Genomic DNA, 16,813 nt, shown 5'->3' on the forward strand with positions numbered 1-16,813 from the left:
CAGGGGCATCCAACAATGATAGAAAGACTTTGAGAAGATTGGCAGGCAGTTTCTTCTTGAACAAAGATGATGTGCTGTATAAGAGGAACTTCGACATGGTTTTGCTCAGATGCGTGGACAGACACGAAGCAGACATGTTGATGCAAGAAGTTCATGAGGGCTCCTTCGGTACTCACGCCGGCGGACATGCAATGGCTAAGAAATTGTTAAGGGCGGGTTATTACTGGATGACCATGGAATCAGATTGTTTCAAGTATGCTCGGAAGTGCCATAAATGCCAGATTTATGCTGATAAGGTGCATGTGCCGCCGAATCCTCTAAATGTGATGTCTTCGCCGTGGCCACTTGCTATGTGGGGCATTGACATGATTGGAAAGATTGAGCCGACTGCTTCCAATGGGCATCGCTTCATCCTTGTTGCCATCGACTATTTCACCAAGTGGGTCGAAGCAGCGTCATTCGCGAATGTCACCAGACATGTGGTTGCCCGATTCATCAAGAAAGAAATCATTTGTCGTTATAGGGTTCCCGAAAGAATCATTACTGATAATGGTTCCAATCTCAACAACAAAATGATGAAAGAGTTGTGTCAGAACTTCAACATTCAGCATCACAATTCTTCCCCCTATCGTCCTAAGATGAACGGTGATGTTGAGGCAGCAAATAAGAACATAAAGAAGATTGTGCAGAAGATGGTCGTTACGTACAGAGATTGGCATGAGATGCTACCCTTCGCCTTGCATGGGTATCGCACTTCAGTACGTACGTCGACCGGGGCGACCCCTTACTCCCTTGTGTATGGTATGGAAGCAGTCCCACCTGTTGAAGTGGAGATTCCTTCTCTAAGAGTCCTGTTGGATGTCAAGCTAGATGAAGCTGAATGGATTCGGACAAGGTTCAATGAGTTGAGTCTTATCGAAGAGAAACGAATGGCAGCCATTTGTCATGGGCAGTTGTATCAGGGTCGGATGAAGAGAGCCTTTGACCAGAAAGTGCGTCCTCGATGTTTCCAAGTTGGAGATTTAGTGTTGAAAAGGATCCTTCCTCCTCAGACAGATCACAGGGGCAAGTGGACTCCTAACTATGAGGGACCGTATATCGTCACCAAGGTTTTCGATGGTGGGGCCTTAATGCTTGCAACGATGGATGGTGAAGACTTCACTTCCCCGGTAAACTCAGACGCAGTTAAAAAATACTTCGCATAAAATAGACCCGCTGGACGGTAAAAAGAACAGTCCAGGCAAAAAAAATGGGCATCCCGACGAACCAAGAAAATGAAAAAGGTTCGGGCAAAAGTTAGGGACTAAAACTAAAAGATTGTACACCCGGTAAGTTGAAAACCTGAAAAGGCAACTTAGGCAAAAATGGGTATCCCGGTGGATTGAAAACCCGAAAGGGCGATCCAGGCAAAAGTTAGGGATTAAGCGAATGACTGCGTTCTGAGTTAGTTCTGAATCTCATCTCATGTCGATGACTGGAAACTTTCAAAAGGGGAAGAAACAGTCCAATCACCCTTTCTCAGAAGGCTGATCATCTGGAGGATCGTGAAGACGAGCGGGTCATAGCAGAATTGGAACCCAATAGAAATCCATTTCACATTGCCATTAGATTAATTCTTGTTTTGCGATTACCTCTTTCAAGGGATTGCTTCCTGATGTAAATGCCTATTCAGAGGCTATTCAATCAATAAAATCATGTTACTCAGTATATCTCTGTTTTCATTTTCATTTTACTGTTTTGTTTGCAAAAATGACGTCCGAATTTTTGATAAACATTGCATCATGACACATAAGGGCTTTACAGGTACATGCTTAATAAACATTTAAAATTGCTGTAAATTTTAAGTGCTTTGGATCGTCTATTCAGAACAGATACCCTCGGGGCATTTCCTTAAAATCCCCTGCAGATGATCGTGAATATCTTCCCCAGTGAAGTCGCCAACAGACGAATCCGGTGTCTTATCCCTGCAGAGATGATCAGAGTGTTGGATTCTTCAATCCCCAGCAGGTTCTCACTACGGTGCCTCCCAAGCATGTGTTTCAGACTATACACTCCCTAGTAGAGTTAACAGTGCCAGACTGTATTATCCCCAGCGGAGTTAACAGTGCCAGACTGTATATCCCCAGCGGAGTTAACAGTGCCAAACTGTATATCCCCAACGGAGTTAACATGTGCTTCAGACTATACACTCCCCAGTAGAGTTGACAGTGTCAGACTGTATATTCCCAGCGGAGTTGACAGTACCAGACTGTATCTTCCCAGCAGAAGCAGCCGCTCCTCAGAGTTCGATGCCAGATCGAGGATTTCGATCCCAGATCGATGATCTCTTTCCTGGAAGTATAACCTCGGTACCGTATCGGTGGTTGCCCCCCCTGCTGAGTCATCTCTCGTAGATTATGGTTGCCAGAACCATTATCGCTTTCCCCAACAACAGGTTGGCAGCGCCGTTCTCTCCCCAGTCAGAGTCTCGGTATCTCGTCATTGCCAGAACACTGCGCGGCCGGTCATTTCCCCATATAGTTCATTATGCTGTGCATCTCCAACAGTAGTACCAGGGTCCGGAAGATTATGATCATTTCCCCAACGGGATTCCTTGCTTCAGCTTGGCATTTTCCCCAGCATTTCGCATCCCTGCATGTAGAATCATATTGCATTGCATCCTCCCAAATCGCGTAGCATTTCCATTCTCATGGAGCATTACGCCATTGAAAAATTCAAACATACGCATGTAAGCATAAAACATTCCCGGCATCCCAAGTGACAAGCCAGAAGTTTGTTTCCAGTGCTCAGACTGAAGGTTGTTCATAATTTATTATCCCCAGCATGGGTCGTTGGCCCACGTGCTGCCTCAATTATCATTTTCCCTATTTCTGCCGATGCTGACAGGCATGAAGTTTTCCGGTATCCAGACCGAGGTGGCATTCAGGCCAGTTCCCGGTATTCAGACCGAAGTGGCATTCAGGCCAATTTTCCAGTATCCAGACCGAGGTGGCATCCAGGCCAGTTCCCGGTATTCAGACCGAAGTGGCATTCAGGCCAATTTTCCGGTAATCAGACCGAAGTGGCATTCAGGCCAATTTTCCGGTATCCAGACCGAGGTGGCATTCAGGCCAGTTCCCGGTATTCAGACCGAAGTGGCATTCAGGCCAATTTTCCGGTATCCAGACCGAAGTGGCATTCAGGCCAGTTCCCGATATTCAGACCGAAGTGGCATTCAGACCAAGTTTCCGGTATCCAGACCGAAGTGGCATTCAGGCCAGTTTTTCCGATTTTCAGACCGAAGTGGCATTCAGGCCCATTTTCCGGTATCCAGACCGAAGTGGCATTCAGGCCAGTTTCCGGTATCCAGACCGAAGTGGCATTCAGGCCAGTTTTCCGATTTTCAGATCGAAGAAGTTTCCGACATTCAAGTCGATGCAACTTGTGGCATTCAGGCCAGTTTCCGGTATCCAGACCGAAGTGGCATTCAGGCCAGTTTTCCGATTTTCAGATCGAAGAAGTTTCCGACATTCAAGTCGATGCAACTTGTGGCATTCATGCCAGTTTCCGGTATCCAGACCGAATTGGCATTCAGGCCAGTTTCCAATTTTCAGATCGAAGAAGTTTCCGACGATCAAGTCGAAGTACTTGTGGCATTCAGGCCAGTTTTTCGATTTCCAAGTCGAAGTGGTGTTCAGACCAGATTTCCGGTGATCAGACCAACATTGATACTCTCATATTCTGATGCTTAGTGTTCAGACTAATGTGCGGCGTTCAGGCCATGGTTATTCCTGTGTTACCATTTATTTTGGTATCTAGGTCAATTTTCTGTTTCGGTACCCAGGCCGATTTTCACCGTACCAGACGGATTCTTCTTTTGAGATTGCTTCTTTTCCGATTCTGACAGGCATTGTTAATCATTTCATAGGGATTCAGGATCAAAATCCGGGTCTTCTTAATATTTAACCATCTCCCACTATGATCATATGAAGAACGTCCTGCTTCATATTCTCTAGTTGAAGACGCTTAAATAGGGGCAACTGTCATACCCCGATTTTGGTCTTGAATTTTTTATGTTTGTTTAGCATGCTTGGCCTAACCTTATTTTGTTTTTATATGAGGATTGGTCTTGGTCCAAATTCATGGTGTTGTTCATGTGATTGTGGATACATCTATGGTCTGGGTCATCTGAACAACAATGCTTCTTGTGTTTCAAGCCACTTGCTAGTCATGTTATTGGTTCATGGATGCTATGTCAAAACCCTAACCTTATGGTCTCATTTCATGACCTTGTTCATGTACATTATCAGTCAAGTTATTTTTCAAAAGTCAAACATTCAAGTCATAAGACAAAACAATTTGGAAACCAATTTCAAACCATTTGTTAATCCATTTCAATCTATTTCATGTCATTGTAAACCATTACATGTGAGTCCATACAAGAAAATACAAAATTTGGCATTTTTGACCAACTGTTGACTTTGGTCAACAGTTGACTTTTTGGTCAACTTTGACCAAAGTCAACCCAAATTCCCTAAACCCTATCTAGTGCAGTCTTTGACGAACAATGGACGGAAACGAAGAAGATTCTAGCTCTCAGGCTATTAAAGTTTACAAGCATGAGGAGAAGTGTATCAATTCTTGCACAGGAGATGGATCCGTTGATTTTTATGGAAAACCTGCTTTGAAAGCTAGGACTGGTAGATGGAAGAGTGCATCGTTGTTGTTAGTGAATCAAGGACTGATTGCATCAGCTTTCTCTGGAGTGGAAGCAAATTTGGTTCTCTTCTCAAAATTAGTATTAAAACAAACTAATGTTGAGACAGCAAGCACATTTAGCATATGGATGGGAACCACTTATTTCTTCTCTTTATTTGGAGCTTTTCTTAGTGACTCATACTTGGGAAGATATCTCACTTGCATACTACAAATATCACTTGTTCTCGTTCACACCGGCAAACCATAAGTCAGAGACATGGGCAAGGTTAGAGTGGAATCATCCGTATTATCTGCAGAATGCACATTAACGTGAGGACGCATCAGTCCCAACCAACCTTACAAACCTTGGCCTAAATCAATGCAGCAAACAACAGAGTCATACCTGCATAAGCGATGGCAATGCTAACACGCTTAAACCACCTGGATGACCAACCTTTAGCCAAGTATCCATGCTAGCCCTGTTGCAACAATCCAGCCCAATCCTGCAGCACACTTGAGCCAAGCCTTGCAGCAGCACCATAACCTGACCATTGTAACATTCCCACATGCGTTTGGCCTTGAATTTATGATGATGGAGAAGGCTCATGGAAAGCTGCAACATAAAATCCTCCCTGCAAGAAAAATTCAACATAACCAAACTCAATCATGTCCAAACCATCAAGAATACCGTATCCAAACCAGTTGGCATTATGCCAACAAGCCATACCAAGAAACATCCTGCTAAAATACCTGCAGACCAAACCAAATCACCATCGAGGCTTAATGCAGAATGAGCACAGTCCGCCATGTACCTGCAGCAACAGACCTAGCAAGTAGCAGACCCTGCATAATCCTACATGGAAGTTTCAAAAACCAGTTCATTAAGGCAACAAGCAGGTGGGAAACAATGGACAATAATCCTTCATTGAAGCTTATTATAAGTCAGTGGAATCATGACCCTGAACGAGTCCCCAAAACATTAAACATAAACACCTGTGTGATGCCTAACAAACCTGCTCCAAGAACACCGACATCCTTCCCAACAATCCGAAACAGTTCAGTGAAAAAAGCATACAGTTGAAGGGTCAAGCCAAAATAATTAACCAAAATCATGTCACAATACTTAAACATCACACATGCCATAACACAACCTCATCATAGCCAGTCTAGAAGCTAACATGAAGCCATAACAACCAGATTCATAAGCAATCCTGCATCCACAAAGTCATTGAGCCAATGTAAAGTCATGCTGCCAAACTGTCCAAGTCAGGGGATGTGAACAATAGCATAGTGGACAGCAGGACAAGGACAGTATAGACAACCCCTTAAACTAGTGTGAAGTGCAATGGTTGTGATTGCAGAATTCATCCACTTCCAAGCTACTTGCAGTTTGAGTCCAATGATATAACCACCATGACTACAATATCCTACAGGTCATCAAATACCAAGCATACAGTGATCACAAAGAGTATACTAACAGTTCACTACTAACACCAATTAACAAAGATAACATGCCATGAGTATGGTTCGGTGATTGTGCTCAATACCTGCAGTACACACAACACGTTGCCAAGCCAGTTGCCTTGTTGTGCCTTGCTGCAATGCCAGACCTGCACAAGCTCAAAACCAGAAACAAGAACAAATCAGTGCATAAATTATGCAGGCTTAGTGCAAACACATATCCTATCAATCCACACCATGAGATGTGCCTCAATATGGATGTAATCATGATTTTCACAATAGCAATGCCACTATGAACCTATAAACCACACCAGTGCCTAGTCCAACCACAAACCTAGCAAATGCAACACAAAACCTACTGCATATCATTGCCTTTCCTTGAGCCAACCAAGAATTGTGATATAACCTGCAGCAAACAACAACAATCATGTTCATCATGCAAACAACCTTACAAAACCAAATCACGATGGTACTTATCTGTAGAAGCACAACATCATACAACAGTCCAGTTGCAAAAGCCATATTCAAGACATTCTGCATCATCATCCTACTGTCAGCAAACCATTAACAAGCTGAAGAACCAAAATTGAAATTCATCAGACACCATTTTCACTGCAGTAAAAAGGTAAAGTTAATTAGCCAACAGTCAAAGTGCAAAAGTCAGAAAATTCCTAAATTGGAACAGAGATAAAGTTCAAGGAAGAAAGCATGAGCTCAGGATACCGTTTCTAACCTAGCATCAAACAGGCAATCTGATCCTGAGAGCACCAAAAGGGGTTTGCAAATTTACTTTTTTTGAGCAACAAAGACCTTTTTGAAACCCTAATCAGCAGAGGATAAAAGGAGAAGAGGAATTAACAACAGAAGGACTTGGAGGCGAAAATCTGAGAAAAAAACCCTAAAATCCCAAAATCAATTACCTGGAGGCCAGCTTCTTCGCGTCCTTCACCGCCACCACCGCGACACTTTGTAAGAACTTCTTTTTCCTTCTTTTTATCCTTCTCATGTGCTTGTTGATGAAATATTGTAAGAGTTGAGAGAGATTGATTCGCTGAGTTTGAGAGCGTGAGAGGGTTTCGTTGATGAGCGATTTCATAAGAGGGACGAGAGGGGCGAGTTCGTATGAGATTACCGTTGGGTGGAAAGGGTGAGTTCGTGAGGTTGGGGAGAGGGTGAAGGAAGACGAGCGTCTGTTCTTCGTTCCCATTTCTTTTTTTCTTTTTTCTTTTTTTTAATTTAATTTAATTTGATTTGTTTTAACAGAGATAAAAAAAAACATAAAAAATATTTATGTGTTAGTATTTTCTTTTATTGTTCTTAATCTTTTTTTCATTTTTTATCCCGGTTTGTATATTTAACGTAGTATCACAGTAGCAGATAATCATAAGTGGTCCGGTGGAGAAGGGCAGTGTTCATATTCTTGAGTGGGGTGGGTTCAATACTCATGTGTAGCATTTTCTTTTAGCTATTTTATTTTTCTTTTAGCATTTTCATTTATTCTTATGTTTATGCCTTTATTACACTCATATTTTCATTTTATTAATAATGCAAAGTTGTTGTATTTTAATTCAATTCAAAACCATTTTAAAACTATAAAAATCATATTTTTCTCGATTTAATATCGAGCCCATTTTTCACACCCTTGTAAGTCGATTGCTTTTTAAGCATCGCCATCGACCTCACATAGCTTACTCTTGGGCTTTCTTACAATGAGTCGGTTCCCTTGCACTTACACTCATACATTGTTTAATGCTTCATTATTTCATTCTTTGATTATTTGATTCGATTATATACTTGTTTATATCTTACTTGTTTGATTAACTGTGGCCTACTTGTATGGTGTTTGAGGCATGTATTATTATTGTTTGTTTGCCATGAACAATCCCCATTCATAACAAATGTATCCCTCTCCCATGAAATGTATAATATTCTTTCATTCTTCATTCATCTGTTAATACAAAAACTAAAAATGAACATCCGATAACCATTTCAAAACAAGACCAAAACCTCGATCCAACGTCGAGTAATCATTTTTCAAAACCTAACAGAACCAGCACGTATTCATCCATCCTTTTGTAAGTCGATTGCTTTATGCATCGCCATCAACCTTGTAAGTCGATTGCTTCATGCATCGCCATCTACCCTTATCCCTAACACTTCTCCTTGCTCCATTCGTCGATTCTTGTTCCGATTAGGTAGCACCCATTAGATAGAACCCTTTGTATGATAGCATAGGTAGGTTTCCCATAACCCTTTGTATGATAACATAGGTAGAATTCCCATATTCTTTGCATGCTAACATTAGGTAGATATTCCCATTTGTAAATCCTAACACTTAAGTACACATTGCATGACAACTCTAGGGCAGAGCTCCCCCACTTCTAGACCTCTCCGAGCGTCTCCGATCTTGTGGCATGTAGTCCGTTCTATTGCAAAGAGGTAACTGCCTAAGACTCGATTCAGCGAGCTGCGACACCTACTGCTAGGACGTGAACACATCGCCCACTCTCCTTTGACACGACTGGTGTCCTCCTTTGTAAGTCCATGTTCAGATGGCAACCCCTGTTAAGGGGAACTACGTCGCCCTGATCCTCATACCAGATGAGGTACGTAGGCAGGAGACCGTGCGAGGTCTCTCCGGGCACCCTTTTCTTTTTTTGAGTGTGTTGTGCTTGACAGCTATCAGGCTCGAGTTCCCGACTCCCTGTTAGTCTGTGTGTTCATCCCTTTTTCTTTTTGGTGTGTTTTGCTTGACAGTTGCTAGGCTCGAGTTCCCGACTCCTTAGTAACTTGTTGCTTGTTTGTTCTTGCGTGTGTAGGAGACGGATGTAAGTCCAGCCATTGGCATTCTGTATCCTCTTGTTGTGTGCTTGGAGTCCGGTATAAGTCCATCAAGTGGCATCTGGTTTCCAGTGTGGGTATGTTTGGTTCGGAAGCTGATGTAAGTCCAGCGATTGGCGTTCGGGTTCCATGTTTGCCTTTTTGTGCGTGTGTTTTGTTTCGGCGTGCGTGAGCCGAACTACGGCAACTCTGATTCTCATGTTCAGATGAGATACGTAGGCACAAGATGCGATGTCTTGCCGAGTTTGACTAACAACTAACAACTAATCCTTGTTTGCTTTCGCCCTCGTTGCGATCCTTTCTCTCGCCCTCGTTGCGATCGAGACTTTCCTTTTCTCTTGCCCTAGTTGCAATCGAGACCTTTGTTCCCGTAGTTAGCTGAACTACGTTTTGCTCTGATTCTCATTCCCGATGAGATACGTAGGCATAAGACGCGACGTCTTAGCGAGCACACATCTCTTTAACCCATAGGTAGCCGAGCTACGAAGACTCTGATTCTCATTCCCGATGAGATACGTATGCAATGGATGCGACATCCGTGCGAGTCATTTTCTTTGACCCTTTCTTTTAGTAAATAGTACATTAGATAAACACACACCCTTTAGACAAGAACAACAAGAGTGGATCCCGTAGAGTACTACGGATGCGTAGGGGTGCTAATACCTTCCCTTCGCATAATCGACTCCCGAACCCTGATACTGGTTGCGAGACCTTGTCTTTTCCTTTCTTTTCTCCAGGTTTACTTCGAGCGTTTCCCTTCCCTCCTTTGGGATAAATAACGCACGGTGGCGACTCTTCTGTCACTTCTTTTCTCGCTGGTTGTTTTTTCGCACCACTGTATTTTTTAGGCTGCGACAATATGGAGAAGACAACATTCATCACACCTTGGGGAATATTCTGTTATCGAGTGATGCCCTTCAGTTTGAAGAACGCCAGAGCCACGTATCAACGAGCTATGACCACCGTGTTTCATGATATGATGCACAAGGAGATCGAGGTATATGTTGATGATATGATTGCTAAGTCAAGAACGGAAGTTGAACATGTAGAGCACTTGGTGAATCTTTTTCAGCGTTTGAGAAAGTATAAGCTCCGTCTGAATCCCAACAAGTGTACATTTGGAGTCCGTTCCGGCAAGTTATTGGGCTTTATTGTTAGTGAAAGAGGTATTGAGGTTGATCCTGCAAAGGTCAAAGCAATACAAGAGATGCCTGCGCCCAAAACTAAGAAGCAAGTCCGAGGTTTTCTTGGCCGCTTGAATTATATTTCCAGATTCATATCCCACATGACTGCCACATGTGCACCGATATTCAAGCTCCTCCGGAAAGATCAGTCCCATGATTGGACCGAGGATTGCCAGAAAGCTTTTGATAGCATTAAAGAGTATCTGTCTGAGCCCCCGATCCTGTCTCCGCCCGTGGAAGGAAGACCATTGATTATGTATCTGACTGTTCTTGAAGACTCAATGGGTTGTGTCCTTGGTCAGCAAGACGAATCAGGAAAGAAAGAGTACGCTATTTACTACTTGAGCAAGAAGCTCACCGATTGTGAGTCTCGATATTCAATGCTCGAGAAGACATGTTGTGCTTTGGCTTGGGCTGCTAAGCGCTTACGCCATTATATGTTAAATCATACGACGTGGTTGATATCCATAATAGATCCAATCAAGTATATCTTTGAAAAGCCTGCTTTAACTGGGAGGATTTCCCGTTGGCAGATGTTGTTATCTGAGTATGATATTGAGTATCGAGCTCAAAAGGCTATTAAAGGTAGTATTTTGGCTGACCACTTGGCACATCAGCCGATTGAGGATTATCATTCAGTTCAGTATGACTTCCCAGATGAGGAGATTCTGTATTTGAAAATGAAAGATTGTGATGAGCCTACACTCGATGAAGGGCCAGAGCCTGGTTCCAGATGGAGTATGGTGTTTAATGGCGCTGTAAATCAATATGGAAATAATATCGGGGCAGTGATTATTACTCCCTAGGGCACACATATTCCTTTTACAGCAAGGCTAACTTTCAAATGCACGAATAATATGGCTGAGTATGAGGCCTGTATTATGGGATTGGAGGAATGCATTGATATTAGGATCAAATATCTGGATGTATATGGTGATTCGGCCCTCGTTGTTAATCAGATTAAGGGAGAATGGGAGACGAATCAGCCTGGCCTCATTCCATATAGGGATTATGCGAGGAGGATTTCAACGTTCTTTACTGAGGTTGACTTCCATCATATTCCTCGAGATGAGAATCAGATGGCAGACGCTCTTGCTACACTTGCTTCGATGATTGTGGTTAAACTTTGGAATGAAGTCCCCAATATCACTATGATGCGCTTGGATTGGCCAGCTCATGTGTTTGCAGTAGAAGAGGTGAAAGATGATAAGCCATGGTATTACGACATCAAGTGTTTCCTTCAAAACCAGGTTTACCCGCCTGGGGCATCTGTGAAAGACAGGAAGACTCTGAGGAGATTATCAGGAAGTTTTTACCTTAATGGTGATGTACTTTATAAGAGAAATTTTGACATGGTTCTGCTCAGATGCGTGGATAGACACGAAGCAGACCTGTTGATGAATGAGGTCCATGAGGGTTCATTTGGTACTCATTCTAATGGACATGCCATGGCTAGAAAGATGTTGAGAGCAGGCTACTATTGGCTGACAATGGAGTCTGACTGCTGCAAATATGTGAAGAAATGCCATAAATGTCAGATTTATGCGGATAAAATTCATATTCCTCCGACACTTCTGAACGTGATTTCATCACCATGGCCTTTCTCCATGTGGGGAATTGACATGATTGGCATGATAGAACCGAAAGCGTCCAACGGTCACAGATTCATTCTCGTAGCAATTGATTACTTCACCAAGTGGGTTGAAGCGGCATCGAATGCAAATGTGACCAGGCAGGTGGTTGTGAAGTTTATCAAGAATCAACTCATATGCCGTTATGGTGTGCCAGATAAGATCATTACTGATAATGGATCTAACTTGAACAACAAAATGATGAAAGAGCTGTGTAGCGAGTTCAAGATCGCGCATCATAATTCTTCTCCTTATAGACCCAAGATGAATGGGGCTGTTGAAGCTGCTAATAAGAATATCAATAAAATTATCCAAAAGATGGTTGTCACGTATAAGGATTGGCATGAGATGTTGCCATTTGCATTACATGGATATCGCACATCTGTCCGCACTTCAACAGGGGCAACCCCTTTCTCTCTACTTTATGGCATGGAGGCTATACTCCCAGTAGAGGTGGAGATCCCATCAATGAGAGTCTTGATGGAAGCCAAGCTGATTGATGCTGAATGGGTTCAGAGTTGTTATGACCAACTAAATTTGATAGAAGAAAAGAGACTGACTGCCATGTGCCATGGCCAATTATATCAGCAGAGGATGAAGAAAGCTTTTGATAAGAAGGTCAAGCCTCGTGTGTTCCGAGAAGGTGACCTTGTGCTCAAGAAAGTCTTGTCTTTCGCGCCCGATTCCAGAGGCAAGTGGACTCCAAACTATGAAGGTTCATATGTTGTTAAGAGAGCCTTTTCAGGCGGTGCTTTGATACTTACAACTATGGATGGGGAGGATTTCACTCGTCCTGTGAATTCAGATGCAGTCAAGAAATACTTCGCCTAAAAATAAAAACAGAATAGCTCGCTAAGTTGAAAACCCGAAAGGGCGGCTTAGGCAAAAATGAGCGTCTCGGTGGATTGAAAACCCGAAAGGGCGATCCAGGCAAAAGTTAGAGACATAAAAAAAATGAATATATGTATCCCGCTAGATTGAGTACCTCATCCTGGGACAATCTAGGCAAGAATTAGGGATTTGTCAAGTAACTGCAGCTTGATAAGACTTTGTTCTACAACTGTCATCCGTCAGAGATTCTTGTTCATTCGTCATCAGCCGAAGCTTCAAATACATCGGATTCAGAATTGGTGGAGAAATGGTCATTATGTTCAATGTAGCCCTTTTCCAATATATATCACCAATTTCAAATTTGTAAAGTTCTATGGAGTCTTGCCATTTGCAGACTACCATTCCATCAAATAAATTTGAGCCTTTTATCCAATTATTTGCACTCTTATTTGTTTCTATTCAACAAATGTTTTACATGTTCTAATTGAAAAAATATATATCATTGTTTTAAATAATCAAATTTTTCATAATTTATTTTTAAACAAAGTGAACATTCACAATGACGAAAGGATACTTAGCAGATCTTCAGTGCTCTCCCAAAGATGGTATGATCCCTAACAGGGTAAGACATTTGTTCATATTCCTGGCATGATTGTATCTTCTTCCTCCGAAGCCTTTTGTGGTTTTTTCTACTGGGTGGAGTGTTTGGTAAGATATTCACCACTTTTCCCCTTCAGTAGAGTAGCGACCTTTCCTCCTCAACAGATGTGATCTCTTTGGTGAGCACGGTACTTGGTGGTTGATCCCCAGAATCCCTTTACCTCCTCGGATAGATTCCCCAGTAGAGTTGCTTATGTGGTGGATTTTATCTGTGCAATAACTCCTGTCCCCGGATGGAATGATTGATGATCATCCCCCGGCAGAGATCTTTGCTTCTTGGTATCTTGCCCTCATCAGATTGGATACTCTCTAGTGAACCTGGTTTTCTCTCTTGAGATGTAGTACCGGATGTTTGTGTGCTTATTCTTTGGAGCTGTTTGTGTTAGAAATGTCTGTTTGTCAGCATTCATCATACATAAACCACGCATGTGCATGTATTTTCAAACATGCAGATATTCATGATTATATTCCTTGCCATATATCTTTGTTTGTAATCCCTGCTAGTGGGTAGTATGCTTCCCAAGCAGATGTCGGTGTCTGATCTCCCCATGTAGAGTCAGCCCCTTAAGCAGAAAGTGTTTATCTTTCATGCCACATTCCCCACTGAGTTATATCCTCGTGGACAACGGTTGTTTTTGCATCCTCCCAACGCATATATTGGGATGGGATTCCCTGCTGAGTTATACCCTCACTAGGACGAGTCTTGATTCAGTTTGCCTCTTTAGTTTGATCCTAAATTGGCTTCTTGTGATTTGTTTCCTGCACTCCCCTGTGATAAATGAATAATTGCTCAGTAATTAATATTCATTCATCTTATCCCCGGCGGAGTCTGTGGTTTTCTACCCTTATACCGGTAGTTGTAAACCCTATTTTCTCCCCTTTGCAGAGTTAACCTTTTGTTCATCCTAATCGATGACGGTTACTCTTCCGTGGTTTTCTACCCAGTATCCGGTAGATGTAATCCCCTCCTTGATGGTTATCATTATCCAATATTCGGTGTTGATATTCCCTCATTCTCTTGGATAATTGCTCTGATTAGGCAGTTTATCCCCAGCAAGTCATCTTTCATATACCGGTTGCCGGTAATGTTTGTTGCTCCCCTTGAATGGTCATCATTATATACCTAGTTTCGGTATCCCGATGCCTTTCTTTGTCGGTCGATTTATCCTTTATTAACTCAGTAACCGGTTGTGGATAATCTTCCATGTGAGTATATTATCTATGTTCTGACGGTAATAGATAATATATCTCATGCACTCTTTGGTCGAAGCCTTTTGTTCTTCCCCCAGTTGAGTAAGATTCGTATCCCTTTTTGGAATCGAATGTCCCTTAATCGAGTTTGCTTTTTTCCCTCTTTTTGGATGATGAGTGTTTTGGGAATATTCCCCAATTCATGCTTTGGTTGGTCACCTATTATATGCCTAGTAACCGGCATCCCTAGTGTTCCCTCCTTCTGCTCCCTATTATGACTTTTTGTCCCCTATGGAGTCAGAATCCCTGAGTTGAAATATACCTTTTAGGTTTTCCTCAGACGTTTTGGATGATTAATATCTCTCACCCTTATACCGGTCTTATATATTCATTCTCCCGGAGCATGTTTTTCCCTCACCCTTATACCGGTGGAATCACATGATCTCTTTTTGAGCTTATTACCCAGTAATCGGTAATACCTCATTTGTTTTCCTCAGATGAGTCCTTAGTGGACATCCCCACCCGTGTCCGAATTTTCATCCGAAGTATCCATTGCGGATAATTTTGCTGTATTGGCATATTCCCCAGTACATGCATCTTCGAGTCAGCTCGAGTCCTTCCATGGATTTATTTCATGGATTCTCTCTGTGTCTCTCGGCAAGTTTTAAGTCGTGACCTACTCACGCATTTCTATCCCTTTACTCCCCGGTAGAGTCTATGTTCCATTTATGAGTATGTTACTCCATTGGATTTTTAATTGTTCCTGATCTCTTGCTTTCTTTGTGGACACATATCCCCACAGAGTATTACTATTTTGCGTGCATACATCTGCATCACGAGGTCTCTTAGGGACCAAAATTCGTCTCTTTGTTATTATTTAAGCCCATTCTACCCCGTCGAGACGAAGATTTTAACCTTCACTTCTCCGGCTAGAATGACCTTAAATAGGGGCATCTGTAAGACCCTAATTTTGTCCCTAAGATCCCTCATGGCATCATGACATTGCATTTGCATAGCCTCAAGGATCATAAGCATCTTGGCTCCTTACCTTTAGGGTGGGATCCCCCTTTTGTGAGTGGTTTGAGATCACCAAGCATGCTTGAATTGTATATTATTTCTTTTCTCATTTTATTTACTAACCAAAAGCACAAAAATATGTCACTAACATCTTTTGTTTGTAGCCTGAGCAATCACAAGGTCCAAAGCTTCAAGGAGATCATTGGTACAAAGATATGGCCAAGAGGAGATGAAAGCAAGCATGGTAATGGTTCCCAAAGCTCTCATCCATCAAATATGCCTTCCTAGCATCTCAATTCATCATTTTGATCAAAGCTAGTCAAAGGGTTTGAGGTTTGTTCCCCAAGGAAACCCTAATTCATCTGTCCATCACAATGCCTTGCTCTTGAAGCAACCTCAACCCATGATCAAAGACAATCTAGGGAAGTTATTTAATTCTTCATTTCATACATATTTGAACTCATTTGAGTGTCCTCAATCATCAATTCATCAGATATGAGTCATGGATTTGAGAAGTTGATTAGTCAATTCATCTGACTATTCTGAAATGCACTGAGACCTAACTTTTTATGTGTTGGTCAAAGGGAGATGGTTCCAAAAGAAAAAAAATGTTCTTAAGGACAATATGAACAACTTTCATGTTCATCACAAATTGATTTGAAGCTTGGAAGGTCATCTCCCATTCCAAGACATTATAGGTCATTTTGACTGAAACCCTAATTTTGGGTCAACTTCCCAAGGACATAACTCATTCATTTTTTATGATTTTGAGGTGGGATAAAATGCATTGGAAATCTTAAGATGTCTACTTCAAATTTTATGTTGAACAAAATTTCAAAATCTCAAAGGAAGTACATGTGATAATGCAAAACATTATAGGTCTTTTTGGGCCAAATGCATTAAAAGGCAAAAAAGTCCAACTTCAAGTGCCCATAACTCTTTCATAAAAAATTCAAATGATTTGCACCTTACATAAAAAATTCAAATTGGCCAAATTTAGAAACTTTGCCTTTACATGTTTTGCACATTGCACTTTAAACTCCAATTTCACCAATTTCCACACTTCAAATGGATTTTTGCTCAACATAACAATTTTTCCTTACATCAAAACCTTTCCAACCATTACTCACATGCTCATGATTGGATTTGGAAAATGGTATTTTCGAAGAGGAGAAGCTTTTGGTTCAATTATGCATAACACCTCAAAATTCCATGCACAAGCAATTGCCATTCAGATTACACGTCCATTTCGCTTTGGTATGATTTCAGATTGAATTTGGCATTAAATTTGGGCCTTGTGCATGATCATGCAAGCCCATG

At 41.9% G+C, this 16,813-nt stretch overlaps 1 long non-coding RNA gene across 1 annotated transcript; it reads right to left on the reverse strand.

The window, feature by feature from the left end:
* Positions 1-4,849: 4,849 nt before the first annotated feature.
* LOC127101097 (uncharacterized) lies at positions 4,850-6,733 on the reverse strand. The gene is made up of 5 exons (XR_007794564.1): positions 6,473-6,733; positions 6,225-6,287; positions 5,428-5,530; positions 5,081-5,309; positions 4,850-4,988 (listed from the first exon to the last, which is right to left on the reverse strand). It is a non-coding gene; the product is annotated as an uncharacterized LOC127101097 (long non-coding RNA).
* Positions 6,734-16,813: the final 10,080 nt, after the last annotated feature.

This window comes from Lathyrus oleraceus, chromosome 7, assembly GCF_024323335.1.
Source record: "Lathyrus oleraceus cultivar Zhongwan6 chromosome 7, CAAS_Psat_ZW6_1.0, whole genome shotgun sequence".
Lineage (NCBI taxonomy): Eukaryota > Viridiplantae > Streptophyta > Magnoliopsida > Fabales > Fabaceae > Lathyrus > Lathyrus oleraceus.